Source organism: Kogia breviceps, chromosome 12 (assembly GCF_026419965.1).
Source record: "Kogia breviceps isolate mKogBre1 chromosome 12, mKogBre1 haplotype 1, whole genome shotgun sequence".
Lineage (NCBI taxonomy): Eukaryota > Metazoa > Chordata > Mammalia > Artiodactyla > Physeteridae > Kogia > Kogia breviceps.
Window position 1 is genome coordinate 95,826,093 of NC_081321.1, and position 15,545 is coordinate 95,841,637.

The window sequence follows — 15,545 nt, forward strand, 5'->3', positions numbered from 1 at the left end:
CCATTCTTGTGCCTGAAAGCAAACTTAATTGCCAATTGTAAATGGAATAAACGATATTTATTCTGGTTTCCTGTAGAGCTACCGAGGCTGCAGACTTGCTATTTAGTCAGATCAAAAACAAATGCCCGAACTATGTCAGACACGTGAGGAATGTAGAAAGTCCCAAGATCCCAGTGGATGCTGGCCTTGGGCCCCGGGGGAGAGGCAGGTGGGCCTGGCCTACCCTATTGCTGGAGAGCCTGCCCCCTCCCCTGGTGGGAGGGGCTTGCTACATCATCTGTTAAAGATAACCCAAACCACATTCCCCCCTGGGTTCAAGCCCAGGGCTCCCTTAACTATTTTTTTTAACCTCGATAAACAACCATACTTAAAAGAATTCATTCACTCCACAGTTATCTACTATGTACAAGTTACTGTTCCAGAATCCAGTGTTGAATAAGATGGAAAAAGATGGTGTCTGGGGAGGAGCTTAAATTTGGGTCTAACGTGTATGAAGGGTTTCCTGGTACCAAATCCTTTTGGTAGATTATATTTCCTTTTAATAATTCTTTTGTTCCCAAATGGAAATTATTGCAGTTTTTAAATGAAAACTGACAGCAATTTTAAAAATTAGTACAAATGCAAAAGAGCATAAAGAAGAAAGTTAAAAATTACCTGTTTCGTTTTTAACAAAAATGTTATGTAGGTTGATGAGTGGATGGATGGATGGAAGGATAAATATGATAAAGCAAATACAGCAAAATCTTAACAAATGTAGCATAATATAGGGCTATACAGTTCTGTCAATTTTCTGTATGCTTGAGGGACTTCCTGTGGTGCTCCAAGGACAATGGTGCTTCAAGGACATAGGACGACCCTGCCTGAAAAAGTGTCAGTGTTACACCTCCTACCGGACTCTTTTTTTTTTTTAAATCTAATTTAATTTTATTAATTAATTAATTTTTGGCTGTGTTGGGTCTTCATTTCTGGGCGAGGGCTTCTCTAGTTGCGGCAAGCGGGGGCCACTCTTCATCGCGGTGTGCGGGCCTCTCACTGTTGTGGCCTCTCCCGTTGTGGAGCACAGGCTCCGGACGCGCAGGCTCAGTAGTTGTGGCTCACGGGCCTAGTTGCTCCGCGGCATGTGGGATCTTCCCGGACCGGGGCACGAACCCGTGTCTCCTGCATCGGCAGGCAGACTCTCAACCACTGCGCCACCAGGGAAGCCCCTCCTACCGGACTCTTAATGGCCATCCCCACCACCATGTTGCGATGGTTACGAAATTCCTCAGCCCGCCTGGGCAACTGGACCTGTCCCAAATAAGGAAAGGCATCTGCCCTGTCCCACTCTTACCCTATAGAAGGAAGGTATAGGTGCCTCGACCAATCAGTAAACAAAATTTTCACCTCGGACCATTCCTTTGTTTTCTGGCTATAATAGCACGTGTTCGGGCTCCACTGTCCCAGACTACTAGGAAGTCGGCCCGCTGTTCTGGCAGCGACCCTTCCCGCTAATAAATTCTATCTTCTTTACATTCTGCCTTGTGTCTGGAAATTCTTTTCCAACCCACGTTCGGACAACGACATTTGGTGGCCCGTACAGGGACCTCCAGGGGGATCTCCTCCCCCACCTCCTCTCCTCATTCCTTGGGCCCCCCTGTGAGCAGGCAAGCTGCCGTGGGAGCAACGGAGGAACTCTGGCCAGGGCCACATCCTGGTGTGTTCCGAAGCCTCCACGGCTACTTCGCCCTGGTAACTGTCGCCCAGACGGGTGAGGGTCCCTCTGTCTTCCTTCCGACTGAGGACTAAGCCGATGGGTATCATGCGGGCACGGGTCAGGCATTTAAAAGCCGTCAGGGTGACTGCTGCTTGAAGACTCCCGTGAAAGGATAAGGGGGTCACGGAACGGACCAGGCTATTAGAGCGTCTGCCCCCGCCAAGACGACTTCTGTGCAATGACGAAGCAAAGCACGGAGCCCACAGTCCCTTGGCCACCGCCTCCTCGGTAGGGTTAGAAGGCGGACTCCTCAGTCCTCTTCTCTGTCTCTTCTGCTTATTTCTCCTCAGCTGGGCCTGACTCCAAAGGACCTCACTGCCTCTAGATTGTCCTGGGAGAGCTCCTTCCCATCCCTGAGAACTTTCTCTCCGTGAGTCAATTCCCAGCTGGCTTCCGGGACTTGCCCTCTCTGGTCATTGGTGCCTCAGTCGCACTGAGGCTAAGAATGGGATCAGGGACGTCTGTTCCCTTAGACTCACCTCTTGGTTGTATTCTCAGGAATTGGAAGGAACTTGACCCAGACAATCTCAAGAAGAAGAGGCTCATTTCCTTTTGTAACACGGCTTGGCCCCAGTACAAACTCAGGGACCAGGAACGATGGCCTCTTCATGGGACCCTAAATTACAACACAGTCCTCCAACTTGATCTCTACTGTCGGAAACTAGGAAAGGATTCCGAGGTTCCGTCCGTGCTGGCCTTCATGGCCTTCGGTCAGAATCCGGGCCTGAGGGACTCCTGTCGCACGTGTCTCTCCATTGCTGCTTTAATGCCTCATGCTCCCGCCTTCCTCCTTCGGCTTCACTACCTCGTCCCTCCCCGTCTCCCCCTCCACCAGGTATCTTGGATGAGACTTCTTGTCCCTGGTCTCACCAGTCTCCTCCTCAACCTTCTCCCCAACCCCTACCTCCGTACCCAGAAGCACACCTTCCCTCCACTCCCCACACTTGGTCACAAGCAGCCCAAAGCTCAGCATCCAGTCCCAATATGCTTCCCCTACGAGAGGTCGCTAACGGAGACCTAGGTACTATCAGGGTTCATGTCCCCTCCCCCATGTCTGATCTCTCTCATATCCGAGGGAAACTGGGCTCCTTCAGCCAGGACCCCTCCACCTTCATCTGGGAATTCCAGGCCCTAATTATAGCCTTTGACTTAACCTGGCCAGATATTCATGTGGTCCTAACTACCTGCTGTACCATGAAGAAAAGCCCAGGATCGAGGCCGTGGCTCAGGCCTGGGCAGATAAGACACACGCCCGAAATCCTAATGAGAACCGGGCTGGGGGGCAGAGGCAGTCCCAAGGCAGACCCAGGATGGAGACGTCAGGCAAATGAAAATGGGCCAGCAGGAGGGCTCGCTAGGAGAAATCACGTGATTACCTGTCTGCTAGAAGGTATGAAAAAGGCAATCATCAAACCTGTCAATTATAATAAACTCAGAGAAGTTACACAGGAACCCTCTGAGAAGCCGGCCCTTCTTCAGGCCCGATGAGCAGAGGCTATGAGGAAATATACCAACCAAGACTCTGAGATCCCTAAGGGTCAGGCTATACTTGCAGTTCACTTTATAAGCCAGGCATCTCCAAGCATAAGACAGAAATTACAGAAACTAGAGCAAGGGCCACGGACCCCATTTCCTATTCTACTTGACACGGCCTTTAAGGTCTTTAACAACAAGGAGGAGGTTTCTAGGAACAGACGAGAACTAAGAAAGGAAGAAAAGTTAAAACGACATACTCAGTATATGGCTCTTGCTCAGTCCCTCCCAAAACAGACCCACGGGAGCCCCTCTCCCGTCTCAGAAACCACCGCTGAGCTGCTACCAGTGCGGTCAGCAGGGGCACAGTGTCAGGAACGGCCGCACCCCACCACCTGACCCCCTGTGCCCTTACTGTCACCAGAAAGGCCATTGGAAGACGAGTTGTCCCTGCCGCCCTCAAGCGGGGAGGCCAACGCCACGACCACCCAACGCTCGGGGCATTTCGGGTCCTAGTCCCCTGGACCGAGGTCAAGGCCAACTGCCCCTGTCGGTGGTAATTGACTAGCAGGGGCAAGAACCGGACTGTGCTCTAGATCTGGGGTTTCCGGGTGCGGATGACTGAAGGTGTGCACGGCTCAATCTATAGGTGCCTACGTTCCCCATAAGACCGGAGGAGCCCCGGGTAACCCTGGATGTGGCAGGGTCTACTATAACCTTTCTAACTGACACAGGGGCTACTTGGCCCTGACCTCCTTCTCTGGTCCCACTTGCAATTCCTCAGTCCTCTTAACGGGAGTAGACAGAAAGCCCTCATAAGGCCATTTTACACCTCCCTTACCGTGTTCCCTTGAGAATACTCTATTCACCCATTCTTTCCTAGTTCTCCTGGCCTGTCCAACGCCCCTGTTAGGCTGGGACCTTTTAACAAAACTTGAAGCTACTTTATCATTTACGCCGGTAAATATGGCTTTAATGGCCACTGCAAAGCCTACTCTAGCTAAAATCCCACCCCATATCCTCCACCAAGTTCCCCTGGAGGTACCTCCATTGCCCGACAGCTCTCTCTTGAACTCACACAACAGATTGCCTGCCTAGCAGCTCAAATTAACACTCTACAAGAACAAATAAATTCTCTAGCAGGAGTGGTTTTACAAAATAGAAGGGCTCTGGACCTCCTAACAGCTAATCAAGGAGGGACCTGTGCAATGTTAAAGGATGATTGCTGTTTTTTTGTCAACCAGTCGGGTAAGGTCCAGACCAATCCTCGAGCCATTATTGAAAGAGCTAATGGATTCTTCAGGGAAGGAGTCTCAGGGAGACTCGACTGGTGGGACTTCAAGACTAATGTCTGGTCCTGGTTCTCTTGGCTAACCCCTTTCCTAGGTCCTATGGTGGCCTTTCTACTTCTGCTAATCTTCGGGCCTTGTATTTTTAACCTCCTTGTTAAGTTTGTCTCTTCCAGAATACAACAAATAAACCTCCAAATGGTGATGCAACAAAAATACTGGCCAGACAACACTTGTACAACCCTTGAACAAGCTGCCATCACTTTCCATGGGGCCCACACCCCTCCCAAATACACCCTGACAGAGAGCAGGCAACGGGAACCCAGGGCCCCACGGTGCCCCCGCTCAGCAGGAAGCAGCCAGAGAGAGTTTGTTACCCTTTCTCCTCACAAAGGGGTTCCCGAATGCCTGAGAGGGAATTAGGCAGTTAGGTAGACGTGAGCAGGGTATCCATTAGGGCCAAGGAATTGGCCCTATAAATAAAGACAGGGGGGAATGTGGTGCTCCAAGGACAAAGGACGACCCTGCCTGAAAAAGTGTCACCGTTACACTCCCTACCGGATTCTTAATCGATCGCCACCCTCCCCACCACTATGTTGCAATGGTTACGAAATTTGGAGCCCACCTGGGCACCTGGACCTGTCCCAAGTAAGGGAAGGCATCTGCCCTGTCCCACTCTTACCCTATAGAAGGAAGGTGTATGTGCCTCGACCAATCAGTAAACAACATTTTCACCTCGGACCATTCCTTTGTTTTCTGGCTATAAAAACTGATCAATAGCACATGTTCGGGCTCCACTCTCCCAGACTACTAGGAAGTCGGCCCACTGTCCTGGCAGCGACCCTTCCCGCTAATAAATTCTATCTTCTTTACATTCTGCCTTGTGTCTGGAAATCCTTTTCCAACCCGCTTTCAGACCACCACACTTCCCTGGTGGTCCAGTGGTAAAGAATCCACCTTCCAATTCAGGGGACGCGGGTTCAATCCCTGGTCAGGGAACTAAGATCCCACATGCCGAGAGGCAACTAAGCCCGCGCACCTAAACGAGAGAGCCCACGTGCCACAAACTACAGAGCCCACATGCCTGAAGCCCGCGCGCCACAACTAGAGGAGAGAGAACCCACACGCCACAACTAGAGAGAAGCCCGCGCACCGCAGCGAAGATCTGCCGCAGCCAAAAGTAAATAAATAAATTAAAATAAATAAATAAATGTGCTTTCCTCTAAAAAAAAAAAAAATCTTCTGTATGCTTGAACATTTTCAAGCATACTGGGGACAAATGTAACTATGTTTTATCACCTGCATTTCATCCACTGTATTATAGCCTGTCTCAGCTTCTAGGCTTATGGGTCCACCCCTCTCTTTTTTTTTTTTAAGTCATCTTCACCTTTGAGAACCTGAATTCTATGGACTGTTTCCCAGAAGAATGCATTATTTATTTAATCACACATTTATCAATGCTTTGCTTGCAGGAACTCACTTAATCCTCTTAGTAACCCTATGGGGAAAGTACTCATTATCCCCAACCTGAGCCTAAAATGGTGCATTTTATCTTCAGGGTCTTTCCCTAAACCTCAAGACGCCTTGCTGGAGGGCTGGGACCTGGGACTGTGCTGGAGCTGTGGGGAAAGGGGTTTATCTGCAGCCCCAGGACCTTGTGTGGGGCCTGGCAATGAGTGTTTTTGAGTGAGTGAATGAACACTGTACATGCACTCAGGCTCTTCCCAGGTGATAAGAAGGCATCTCTGGAGTCCAAGCCGTGGCAGGCCTAAGCTTGGAGCAGGAGGTGCTTGCTGGAGAAGGGGTAACTGAATGATGTACCTGTCAGTTCCTCAAAGGTCAGGTCACGAGTGTCCACCTCCCATTCTCCAGTGACCCGCTCCTGTGACAGGCTCTTGGGGGTAACCAGTGATACATCCAGATTTAAGATATACACATCAGGGCTTCCCTGGTGGCGCAGTGGTTGAGAATCCGCCTGCCAATTCAGGGGACACGGGTTCGTGCCCCGGTCCGGGAAGATCCCACATGCCATGGAGCAGCTGGGCCCGTGAGCCCACAAAAAAAAAAAAAAAAAAGATATCCACATCACGATGCTGTGGTCTTACAGAGGGATGGGCCTGGGACTGAATTCTGTCTCTACCTCTTTCTTAGTCAGTTAACTGCTTTGTGTCTGTTTCTTCACCCTGAAACAGGTAAAAACAATCCCTAACCTTACAGGGTTTGGGGGAGGGTAAGAGAATCAACGTGTGCAAAGCGCTTGACTCATAGTAAATAAAAAGTGGTGGCTGTTACTGCTATTTCAGCTTTCATGTGGGGACACAGGGCCACCTGTGGGTGCCACCTTTGGGGCCTTTCTCTCCAAAGTACCACCACCTCTGGTTGGGGTCTTGTAAGGGCCCATTTACCATCTCAGGCAGCTCAGATAGTTTAACTAGTTGATACCAAATTCAAGAGATGAAGGCAGCAGAGGGGAGGGCTGGTGTCCAGCTGAATCCTCCTTAAATGATGGACAGTCCTCATTTTTTTTTTTTTTTTTTTTTTTTTTTTTTTAGTTTCGGCACGTGGGATCTGGTTCGGATTGAACCCAGGCCCCCTGCACTGGGAGCGTGAAGCCTTAGCCACTGGACCACCAGGGAAGTCCCTCCAGTCCTTTTTTAAGGATATGTGTTATTCCATTGGCAGCCTGGGATGGTGGAATCACCACACCATTTACCAGCTAGTTCATTTGAGGCAAGATGCACTAGTCCAACTGGCCTCAACAGCTTCACCCATAAAATGGGAGTGATAATAACGATGGAACCTAACCTGATAAATTGTCATGAGTGTTTCACTATAAATTGTACAGGAGGTATGGAAACGAACATTTATTCAGCCCCGTGGGCTAGGCACTGTACTATACCCTTTACATCTATTACCTAAGTGTAGTCCTTGAAGCAAAATTTATGTTGATTAGGTTTTCTTATCCTTATTTTACCAATGAGGAGACTAATGCTGTTGCCAGGCTCATCCTGTGTATGCCTTTAGCCCACGATCTTGGGACTATTACAGGCGACCTAGCCGTGCTTGTCAGAAATACTAAATCAGAATCTCTGGGAGTTCCCTGGTGGCTTAGTGGCTAGGATTCTGGGCTTTCACTGCCGTGGCCTGGGTTCAATCCCTGGTTGGGGAACTGAGAGTCTGCAAACCGCAGGGTGGCAAAAAAAAAAAAAATCTCTGAGGTGGTGGGAGGGGTTAAAGGTTTTCATTTTAAATAAGGCCCTCCTCACAGTGAGTCAGAAGGCCACTGGACTCTGCTTTTCGTTTCTGGACATAAATGTCCATCACCCTTATGCCAGAGGCTGCCTTTTTGTTTATTAATCTTAGAGTAGTGAGGGGAGAGATGGCACCCACAGAAGAAAGAGTTTGAGAAATTCCAGCGGTGCAGGTGCTTTTTCTCCCTCTTTCAAGGCTCCCTTATGGTAGATAGTGAAAAGTGTGAGAGGCCATGTAAAGCATACAAGCTCCGGAGTCAGAACTGCCGCCTTGGACAAGTCGCTTAATCTCCGAGCCTCAGTTTTCCATTTGTAAAACAGGCATGCTATAACCAATCTCCCAGGATTATTGTGAGAATTAAATAGGCAAACTGTGCCAGTTTCTGGTCCCTCCTAGCATTTATCACAGCGTGTTTAAAATTTATCTCAGCGATGTATCTCCAGTCCCTAAGATTTTCTGGCACAAATGGGGAAAAGATAACATTTGTAAAGATAAGATCCTTACAAATCTCACAGCTAATCCTCAATAAATAAATATATATACACACACACACATATATATGTACCTATATACACATATACATACGTATGTGTGTGTATGCATGTAAAATGAAGAGGGTAGAGAACTCTCAGTAATCCACGGGGCAGGTGGTGGTAGGGTGGGATGACACCGTATTTGGAATCCGAAGCTCTGGATTCAAATCCAACCTGAACCTGGCCAGCTCTGTGTCAGTGCCAGGGATGCTGACAACAGCCGGTTTCTCCTTTGGTGATCTCCCCTTACCTTCTGGGTCTTCTAAGCAGCCTCAAATCCTTTCGGGAAAGATCCCATACATACAACAACAGTCGAGGGAGGTCCTGATTCCTCTCTGAGCCTTTGGTCCTCATCCTTGAAAAGGGCACAAGGCATCTAGGGTTTGGGGGAGCCTTCATTGAAAGCGTCTGGAAACCCCGGGGGCTCTTTACACACATGAGGAAGGGCGGAGGCGCTGAGTTAGAGCAGCATCAGCCCAGAAATGCAGAATTGCCAAAAGAAAAGCCCCAAGAGGGAAGGACACTTTCAAAGAAGATAAAGGTGAATTCCAGGCATGAGCTTTCCAAGGGGAAGGGGGACTTCCCCGCCCCCACCGCCCCCAGGTGCTCAGCCCGCGCCGCCCACCCCCAGCGCCCGGCGAGGGGAGCCGCGCTCTAGGACCCGAGGAGGAAGAACTGCAGGGAGACGGTGCCTCCAGCGGGTGCTGCCGCGAGCGGCCGGCCGAGGGGGCTGGAAATGAAAGTAAAGCTCTCCGGAGCCACATGGACGGAGCTGCCGGGGCGGCGGCGCCGGGAGCAGGATGCTGCCGCCCGTAATTAAATAGCATTTACTCTTATTATTACTAATAATAATAACATAATCATACCTCTAGTCATAGCATACCATTTATCGGGCTCGGCGCAGGCCCGCGGGGAGCGCAGCCCGGCCGAGGTGAGTGAGTGCTGCGCGCGGCCCGAGCCCCGCGGGGCAGAGGCCGGGGCCCGACCGCGAACCGGCGGCCGGCGCTGGAGGGCTCGGGGCGCCCGGGGGCCGCGCCGGGCTGGGAGGAGGTGCGGAAAGCCCTGGCCAGGCCGGAGCTGCGCGGGGACACCCGGAGAGTGCATTTTGCAAAAATAAATAGTCCCCCAACCCCCCTTTCCTTCTTTTGGGGGCTCCCCCTCCCGGCCCCCGTGCCCTGCCCCAAAGTTTCAAAGTTATTGTGCGGCCGGGGACACCTGCCGCTGGGAGATTTGGCTGCCTCTGCAACCCCCCGAGGGGTGTCTTGGAATTTCTTGCGTGGGGGGCTCTCTCCTGGGCGTCCGAAGCTTTGGGGTGCGCGGATGCTTTGCCGGTTCTCGCGATGGGGTTCGAGGCGATTGGCGGGGGCGTCGCTGGCAGCGCGCCCCTTCCTTTTGTTTGCGCCTTGGCCCCGCAGCGCCGGGAGTTGGAGGGACCGCAGCCGCCGACGGGCCGCCCCTGCCGGCTGCGGCGGCCACGCGAGCCCGGGGATCCGGGGCCTGCGGCCCGGCCCGGGGGAGAGGGCGGCAGGAAAGGGGGGCGCGGTCTGGGGGGGCATTTCCGGTCGCGGATCAGTCCCTGGGCTCAGGCCTGCGAGGGGTCCGTCGTCCTACCAGGGGCTCACAGGGGCTGCGGGGGACAGCTCCAGCGCCTGGGGGGCGCCCCAGGGAGATGAGTGCACGGGAGCCACCCACCCCGGCCTCGGACCCCCCTCCTGCCCTCCGCGGGCCTCAGGGACTCCTCCCGGCCTGCTCCTTCCTTTCCCCGATTTCCTCTTAAAATCTGTCTGGCTCGGATATTTATAAGATGCCCCGTTTGGGGGTCTTTCACAGAGACAAAGCAGTATTCCCAGGGGAAAAAAAATCAGGATTCACTCTGATAGACTCTGATGGGTGTGATACACCTACATGGCATTAATGGGTAAGAATGGGGGCTGGAGAAGGAATGGAGGGGCTGGAGAAGGGGCCTGGGCCCAGAGTGAGGGACTGGGGTGTCCACATCAGCTTTGTCAGGGATTTCATTTCTCTGGGATTGCTTACTGGGACTTTTGATTCCTGGGTACGAGACTCTGAACTTCAACTTCTTAGCATTTTCCTCAGTGCCTGCAATTCATTCAGTCCCAGTCCCATGAAAACAGCAGAATGCAGATCCTTGGATTTTCACACAAATATGACAATTATAGTACATTTAGCAACTATTGGACACAAAATTCCAGCAGAATCTTTAATTCTACTACCAAGACTTCCCCCCTCTCCCCCCACATACCACCACACTCACCTTGGTTGTCTTTCACATTTTCACTTCCCATGGAAATTGGACTGCAAGCTAGAAATGATGCCCAGCCAATCGCAGTTGGTATAGGTTTGTGGTGTGGGCTTCCTTGAGCTGGGAAGGAGAAACCTGTGTCCAGGAGGGCTGAGATCTGAAGATAGGAGAGAGATTTTGTGAGCCCTGAGCTGGGACGAGCTTCCACGGATGCTGTGAATTCTAGGCTGTCGGCTTTTTGTTCAGGATGAACAGTTAAGAATGTGGGTTTTGGTGGATTATTTGGGGCTGAGAGCTGGGCTCTTGAGTCTTAGGTATAGGAAAGTTGAGGCACCAGTAGGTTTGGATTTGAAAATCTGAAAATAATAATCCCTTAAATAGCACTTTTTAGTTTATAACAAAAGGGCTTTCACATATGCTGGCTCATCTGTCCTCCATAGCAACCATGTCAGCTCGACATTTTTCAGTCCTCATTTTCCAGATGAGAAACCTGAGGCTTAGAGAGTTGAAGGTTCTCCCCAGAAAGTCACATAACAGAGCTAGGATTCCCACCTTGTTTTCTGCCTCCAAATCTTCACCTTTTCCCAGAGTCCTGGCTGCCTTAGCAAGTTACTTTTCAGGCGCTTCTTGTGAGCGTAGTGTGATGCCGTGCGGCAGGCTTGGGTTGAGTTTGCCACTTCGAGGCTGGCTGGGAAGAGAAAGTTGACTAGCGAACCAATGAGAGAACAAGGAAATGGTCAATACGAGGGTCAATACGGTGGGAGTGGAGAGAAGAGAGAGCTCTCAGGGTAACCTGGAAAAGTTAGGGAACGCTTCCTGCAGCAAGTGGGTCTTGAGCTCGAAAGAATGGTGATGCTGGGCTGGGGTGGAGAAGAGGTCGGGGATTCTGGGCTCACCACCATTGCTTCCGCTCTGGGAGGTTGACGTACATTCTGTCTAATTCTTATAGTGTCTCCTTGAGGGGTGGGCATTATTATCTCCATCTCACGGCTGAAGACACTGAGGAACACATGATTTATGTGGCTTACCCAAGATCACCTGGCTGGATTTGAAGCCTGTCCTGTGTGACTGTTAAGTGTGCTACATGGAGTCAGAATTGGACCACCTCCATCCCAAATATGTAGACAAGAACAGAGACCGAGACAGTTTGAACCGGCACATGTTCCGGGGGTGGGGGCTTAAGCTAAAATGTCAACAGGCTGCCCAAGGCCAGGGAGTTTTAATGAACCAGCTCTGTGCCCCATGGCCTCACGGGGCTGGCCAAGTGCAGGTACTCTCAGGAGGTTTCTGGAAGCCTGACTGCAGAAGGCAGAATCGTGGTGGAAGGAAGACTGGGCCCTGAGTGTGGAGATCTGAGTTCAGTTCCCAGTGCCTGCCAGTGCCTGGCTTGACGCCGCGGAGGAGCTTGTGGCTTGGAAAGGAGAAAGATATGGATGATTAACCTGAGCTTCCCAAGGACAGGAGCTGGGTCTGATTCACCCTCTGTGTCCCAGGCCCCCGTGGAGGTGCCAGGAGGACGCATTCAGCCATTTTGTTGTCAAATTAAATTATGTCCCAGTGTAGAGGAAGAAGATTTATTTTGCCCTGTGGGGTGGAAGGTCTTCCGGAAAGAAGTGCCATTTAAACATTTGAAAGATGGGTTGAGGGCTTCCCTGGTGGCGCAGTGGTTAAGAATCTGCCTGCCAATGCAGGGGACATGGGTTCAATCCCTGGTTGGGAAGATCCCACGTGCCGCGGAGCAACTAAGCCCGTGCGCCACAACTACTGAGCCTGCGCTCTAGAGCCCGCGAGCCACAACTACTGAAGCCCGTGAGCCACAACTACTGAAGACCACACGCCTGGAGCCCGTGCTCCACAATAAGAGAAGCCCCCTCAATGAGAAGCCCGCACATCACAACAAAGAGTAGCCCCCGCTCGCCGCAACTAGAGAAAGCCCGCGTGCAGCAACGAAGACCCAACGCAGCCAAAAATAAATAAATAAAATAAAATTTTTTTAAAAATGAGAAAAAAAAGAAAGATGGGTTGAGAAAGGCCAGAGAAAGGGCATTCTAAGGAGAGTCACTGAGCTGGACAAAGGCAGGGTGGTGTGAAGTAGGAACAGGCAGACCATCTGGTACAGCCACGGTGCAGGTGGCAGGTGTGAGTTCAGGTTCAAGTCAGGCTCTGCCACTGGGGTCCCTTGGGTTCTCCAGGCCCAAGTTTCCTTTTCCGAAAATGAGCCCTGAGGTTTGATGATGTTTGATGGTAACCTCTGGGAGGAGTCCAGTGCCCGGGGATCGGGACAGGAGACTCAGACGAGAGGAACTAGAGGGGTTTAAAATTTTTTAGTAACTTAACAAACACCAATCCAGCAATTAGCTAGTGGCCAGCTGTCATGAGTGGTTTCTCCTAGATGAGCTTATTCAGTCTTTATGATAGCCCTATAGGTGGGCGCTATAATTGTCCCCATTTTACAGATGAAGAAACTGTGGCACAGAGGGGTTAGGTGACATCGTGTAAGTGACAGAGCTGGAGGGCAAACCCGGGCAGTTTGGCTCCTGAGCTGGCCCAGTGGAGGCCTAGGTAAGGCTGGGAGGGAGGGAGGGAGGCAGGAGGCTGACGGGGCTGGTGGTGGTAAGGTGAGACAGCAGAAGGTGGAGGTATCCTCTGAGGAAGTCTGGCTGCAGCCTCAACTGGAGCCTCAGCTGGGGTTGATGAAGTGACTGCTACGTGTCAGCTCCCAGGAGTCTCCACAGAAGCCAGCTCCTTTCATCACATTTAATGGCCCATAGAAAACAGGCTCTTGTTCCTTTCTCTGTCATCACCAGCTATGGGGCTCCTTCCCACCTTATTTATTTCTCCTAGTAAGTCTGTTTCTTTGCAGGCGCCCTGATGGCTTCTGCAGGTGTGTTAGCGCTGTTTCCCCATCAGGCTGTGGAGACCCAGAGGGAAGGGGCGGCAGCATTTCTGCATCCGGGAGACCCCTCTAGTTGACCTCAGGTCCGCAGCAATTCCCAAGCCCCGAATCAGAGGCTGAGACCCAGGCTTGATGGTGACAGTGGCAGTAGCGACAGCAGCCACAATGTCTGGAATGTGGCTGTGTGCCGGCCCTGTGCTTGTGCTTTCTGCGCTTTCTCTTAACTGAATCCGCTTAACGACTCTTTGAGGCAGGAACAACTATTAATAGCCCCATTTTGCAGATGGGGAGACTGAGGTTCCAAGATCACACAGCTGAGGTAGAGCAGGGGGTCAGAGGGATCCAGGCCTGCTGGACTCCCGAGTCCGAGGTCCTAGCCGTCCTGCAGGAGAGATGCTGTCAAGCTATTTCAGTCTCCGTGGAGCTCTTTTCTTATCTGTCTGGAAACCCTAATGATCTAACATTTGTATCGTGCTTTTGCCCACAGTCTCTCATTAATCCTCATGATAATCTTTCAAGGTGAAAGAGGTCTCTGTTTTTCAGAAGAAACCCGAGGGCCCCCCCCGCCCCCGCCAGTTCTTCCTGTCTTGTCCACACCATGACTCAGAGAGGGAACCGGGTGTCAGATTCCCTGACACTGAGAGCCGGGGTCAGCCAGCAAGAATCCATCGAGCACTTCCTTGAGGGCTGCAGGCAAGGTCGAGGCTCTGACCCTTCTGGGCTTTTCAGAGGCTCATCTAAGCTCTTGTTCTCTGGAGCATTCCATGTCGTACCCTGTCCCTTTGCAGGCAGAGGAACACAGGGCAGCGAGTCCAAAGTCCTGCCTTTCGTTCAGTCCCAGCACACACTTGCTGCATGAGCTGGGGCACCGTTATCCCGACAGTCTTGGCCTCTGTCTCCTGTTCTGAGAAATGGCCTTGCCGATTCAGTCCCCGATTCAGTCCCGTCTGCCTCAGGTTTGCTCTGAAACTTAAATGAAGGAACTTCTGTGTGTGTGTGTGTGTGTGTGTGTGTGTGTGTGTGTGTGTGTGTGTGTGTGTGTGTTACGCGGGCCCCCCACTGCCGTGGCCTCTCCCACCGCGGAGCACAAGCTCTGGACGCGCAGGCCCAGCGGCCATGGCTCACGGGCCCAGCCGCTGCGCGGCACATGGGATCCTCCCGGACCAGGGCACGAACCCGCGTCCCCTGCATCAGCAGGCGGACCCTCAACCACTGCGCCACCAGGGAAGCCCTTAAAGGAAGGAACTTTGAAAGCTATAAAGACCACCCGGTGTGAGGGCATGGTTGTGATTGCCATGAACATTTAATAACGGCCAGTGTTCCTGAATCTTCTCCAGTGCTTACCTGGATCCAGGCCTGGACCCCTGCAGTAGCCTCCTAACTAACCTGACACCTTCCCCTCTTGTCATCCATCCTCAACACAGCAGCCAAGCAGATCTTCTCCAGAATGAGACCCTGTCACTCCTCTGCTGAAAACCTTCCGGTGGTTTCCTGGCACACACATAGAGCTCAGTGCTGGCTCTCCAGCTTGGCCCGTGTGTAGCTCTCTGACCAGCCTCAGCCTGTCCCTTGCCCCTTCCTTCCTGCTTGGCCTGCCCTCACTTCAGTACTGCAGCCTCATTGGCCTTCTGTCTTTCCCTTGAATATTCTAAGCTTGTTCCCACCTCAGGGCCATTGTCTTCGCCATACCCTGTGCCAGGTGTGCCCTTACCCCCCTCCCATGTTCCCGTGACTGGCTCCTAATTGTGCCTCTTAAATGCCACCTCCTTGGAGGGACCTTTGCTAAGCTCCCAGCCCACCCCCCTCTCCATCATTCCCTGCCACGTTTCCTATTTTAGTTTCTTTGTGACTCTTAACTGTATCATTACTTGTGCATTTAACACTGGCCTTTTTATTTGTCTTTCTATGCATGGACCACAAGCTGTCCAAGGCCAGGGACTTCATTAACCTTGTTCCCCCAGCATCTGGCAGAGCCCATTGCACACAAAGGTGGCCTGTGGTTATTTGTTGAGTAAATGAATAATAGTAGCAGGGTGGTCCAGAACAGCCCTCGCCAAAAAAGAGTGGCCTGGAAAGAAACCGCAAT

General features: G+C 51.8%; 2 protein-coding genes across 2 annotated transcripts in view; one reads left to right on the forward strand and one right to left on the reverse strand.

The window, feature by feature from the left end:
• Nucleotides 1–10,597, reverse strand: part of RANGAP1 (Ran GTPase activating protein 1) — a 41,314-nt gene extending 30,717 nt beyond the window's left edge. The window contains exon 1 of the mRNA XM_067010282.1: nt 10,576–10,597. The gene's annotated coding sequence lies outside the window, so the exon portion shown is untranslated. The remainder of the gene's footprint in view (nt 1–10,575) is intronic.
• Nucleotides 8,957–15,545, forward strand: part of ZC3H7B (zinc finger CCCH-type containing 7B) — a 53,161-nt gene continuing 46,572 nt past the window's right edge. Inside the window, exon 1 of the mRNA XM_059081046.2 lies at nt 8,957–9,231. The gene's annotated coding sequence lies outside the window, so the exon portion shown is untranslated. The remainder of the gene's footprint in view (nt 9,232–15,545) is intronic.